This window comes from Triticum aestivum, chromosome 6B (assembly GCF_018294505.1).
Source record: "Triticum aestivum cultivar Chinese Spring chromosome 6B, IWGSC CS RefSeq v2.1, whole genome shotgun sequence".
NCBI classification, from domain to species: domain Eukaryota; kingdom Viridiplantae; phylum Streptophyta; class Magnoliopsida; order Poales; family Poaceae; genus Triticum; species Triticum aestivum.
This window is the reverse complement of record NC_057810.1, coordinates 179694186-179698389: the sequence shown is the minus strand read 5'-3', so window position 1 is coordinate 179698389 and position 4204 is coordinate 179694186.

Here is a 4204-nt window from a genome sequence, read left to right as displayed (position 1 = left end):
AAAATCCTTTCCCTCTGGTTTCGATGTTCCTTTATGCCAGCTCAATCACACTAATTGTTGAGTTGAGGTAATTTATTGCCCTGACATATATGTTGGAGCTATTATTATGACCCTAGGTGTCTTAGGGGATCACCTAGTAATTTAGCCATGATTGGTGTCCCAGTGTGATGATTCTGGCCTTTATCCTCGAAAGCATTCCGTGATGCTACTTAGTAATAGGTATTCTGTTCCTGGGTTCTTGAACCCGAGATTCACTCCACCTACTTCGTGTTGATAGTAATTGTTAGTGCCTTCAGGATATTAGTAACCTTTGCGATAGTCCTTGAAGTCCGTGGTATCTTCTTCTTCCAAATACCATGAACTACTTATGGCAGAAGTTCCTCGTTGAACTGAAATATCACAACAGGATTATTCTTGAGGAGTTCTCCATTCATAAATCGTGACTCTGCCAGTTCTACCTTTCTGCATGGGTTATCCGGAAGAATTATGTTGAACTCGGTTCGACATACTAATTTATGCATCCACAACTCAGAAAGTTATATGTTCCTTTGAGTTGTCCCTCTTTAGTTGTCTACTGACCTTCGTCTATCAATTGATAGTCAAGAGTATGCGCGCGTTCGTTTGTCGATGCCTATTACTCTTGTGGCCCGTCAAGCCATTCCGTCCTGAATGACTAGGAGAAACAAACTCCAGTACCTCATCCATATTTAGGATTGGGTCAAAGTAGTTGTGTTCCGCAGATCAAGTTACAATCCAGCTTCTGGTCTGCTCTACCCTGAAGTATTACCTTCTTTATGACAGGAATTTCATGAGAATTGCACCACCTTTTGTGAATTCTTGACATAGTGATACTTCTCGCCATCCTTTTTCATTCCTCGGTTCCGTGTTGATGCAACCGGAATACCGACAAATGAATTGTGATGTGTGAAATCAATACTCCTAGCAACCTCGTTGCTTGGTAGTTAAAGGATAATAATTTTATTCTTAGTATGTTGGTTATTGAATCACCATTCTAAGATTGATCGTGCTACCTAGTCCTTATTTCCTGGTGCACTCTTTGATTGATGAGTTAGGATTTGTCAAGTCCTCGCTCATTTGATCATATCATCTTGCCCTGAAAAGCAAGATTGTTCTCGAGCTTAGTAACATATCGGTGGTTCGTGATTTTCCGAAGATCTTCTCGGAAGTACTACCAGGTCGTCACCTGACCGTTATGTTGAGCCCGTGATCAAGTTGGTTTCTTATGAACCACCTTCTTTCCAAGAATCAGTGTTAGATATCCCTGAGCTAGTTGGTTAAGCTGGACAACAACTTGGAGAGTTGGAAGATAAAAACTTGTCTGACTTAGTTCGTTCCAAAGGGATATTCTTGTGTAGTGTGTGTTGAAGAAAGATGATATCTTCATCGATTGGTCCCTGTGATCAGTTGCTGGACCTATTGTCTTATCAATCCCTTGATTTGAGTGTGGGCTATCGTCAAATCAAATCAGTACCAACGATGCTCGTAATGTTGTCCTACTCGTGGTTGATCCCTCGAGCATACACCATTACATCTTTGGTCTGACCAATGCTATCACCGTGTTCACATGATGGTGGAAGTCCAGTGATATGGAAATTCCGATGAGTTGCTGTTGAGCCCATCAGTAGCATTTTGTCTCCCCCCATGAATCATGTTGAACATCAACCTAGTGTTGGAAACTTGTGTAAGCATTTCTTCGTGTTTCGTTCATGAAGCATATGTTTGAATGAAAGTAGTGATTTTCCCTAATTCATGTGCATATGATGCAAGTTGCCGCCATGAATTTGAGGAAGATTGTTTTGTTTCCCTGGAATCATTCCAAATTAGTCATGCACACGTGCGAAGTATTCTGTGGTCTGGAGACTTGCAACCTTCATTCCATATGTGTCCCGAGCACACCAAGCCACTGATTGATTTGTTCAAGGGGAAGAAGTTCCTTCATAAGAGCTAATCATATGACTTATGCAAGGACTTCGTTATCCACGGTGATGGTTCCCAACCAGAACTCGGTAGTGTTTTATTGTAAGACTACCACGTGGTCATGCTTGTCCGGGACAACGTGTTCACATGTTTGTAGCAGAACCAGCTCATGTTTTGGAGCTTACTATCGTAGTTCATTTCCCGAGAATCTCGCAACGTCATCTCGTCGATTTGTGTTGCAAACTTTCATTTTTCTTTCTAGACTTGATGAGTCTGGGATATCCTAACACCAACCAGATCTGAATCTCAGGCAGATATGATGGTTGGAACATTCTCCAAGAACTATAATATTGGTCCCTCGATAACCGGTAAAGTGGATGTCGTGGCCAACACACCCAGCCGGAAGACCTGTTATTATAATATCTTGATTGAGGAAGTTGGCCACCTCCCCATAGGGATTTCGTAGGATTTACTCCCTAGTTGCCCATATGGATTTTGAGATCCCGAAGTCCGACCTTTTACTTGATGTCCTAGATACCAGACCATTTCTATGAATGGGTTACACTAGCACATCAAGGAGAACATTAGAAGCGGAGTGCTAAATGTTTCTCGGTCGATCATCTAGATTTTGTTTCCTTGGCCTCGCTAAGATGAAATCTGAGAAGGTGTTATCTTTCTTTGCATCTACATCCTCCATCATCATTCATCATGGTAGCAAGTTGTGTTGCCGGACCCTTGACACGGATGTTGGTAAAACCTTGATGAATATGGAAATGCTCAAGTTCTTGAGAGCACGCACAAGCGTTACGTGTTATCATCGGCTCTAACTGGGATTACTCTCAGTTTCCTCGGCAATGCTATGACCTCTTCAAACAGTGAATTCACTCCCTATTGTTGGGTTCTTCCCCAGTTACCAGAATCATTCCTAGCATTTGCATTTTGTTCCTAGCTTGCACCGCCAATGTGCCATTCTACCATGGGTCTCTTCCATTTCCGGTGATAAGCAAATTCATCCATTACGTTGTCTTCAACAAGGTAATCCACATCATCCAAGTCCGAGTATGCCATTCTACCGACCCCCTCCAAACGATCGCTCGAGAATTGCCTTAGGCTGGTTTAAAGAGTTTCAATGATCTCTGAATCAAAAGTAATTCTTTTTGCCACTTAAGGGGATATCTCTACGAGTCACCTTCCCTAAGGTGTATCGTTATGGTATCATGGCAACTCAACTCCTCGCTACGTGACAATCGTTTACCACCTTCTTAGGTTTGGAATTATTGTCTACCTAGTGAACCTTCGTCATCCGTTTCTTTCCACCCCTCTTGATGTGTATCTCGTGTCTCAACCCGAGAGATGGTCTTATGTCTCATTCCGTGAGTTGTTCGATCTTCGAGGAGATCGACCCTTCTAGAGTCTCCTTCTTTCCTCCATGTCTTGTTGACAGGATTTTTCAAGGCAAGACTTCAAGACAAAATGGTGTTCAAATCAACGTTCATTTGAAGTGCCACCTGGATCGTGAAGATTATACTAGTTTGCGTTTCCCCTTCACCTTACCCTACGCTTGAATCTCGAGACGAGATTCTTGTTTAGTGGGGGTGAGTTGTCACATCCCTAGCTGCTGGTAGTGCTCTAGGCTATCTTCATGTTTGCATCATGTTTAAATTTTGCCTAAATTTGAAATGGGGATGTTCAAAACCCTAGCATTAAATCAACTCAACTAGGGTGAATTAAAATCTTTTCAATAAACCCAAAAGGTTCCTAAGAAAAGTTCATGATTTCTGGTTAAGGTGGAAACCTCTGCCAAAAATGATGATTATATTCTTAGGTCATTTTTGGATTTTTGAATTAAATCATATTGTATTTGACTTTGGGCATTTAAATACTATAAATAATTTAAATGCTCAAATAAATGTTGGAAATTGATAAGGGTCACTGAAATAATTCAGAAAGTACCCATAATTGTTTCCAGGATTTTATAAAATGATTTGATATTTTAAAACAAATCCTAAAACAAATTGCAGAAATAGAAAAATATAAAACAGAATAGAAATAAAAGAGAGGAGAGAAACATTACCTGCAGCCCACCTGGGCCACTTACCTGCTTACCAGAGCCGGCCCAGTTCCCCCAGCCGGCCCAGCCCACCTCCTCCTCCTTTGTCCTCTTCCTCCTCTGCCAGGAGGACGAGCAGAGGCGAGGCGTGGCGCTCGCCGACGCTGCCCCGGCCACCTCCTGCTTCCCCCCCCCCCTAGCCACCTCCTGCTTCCT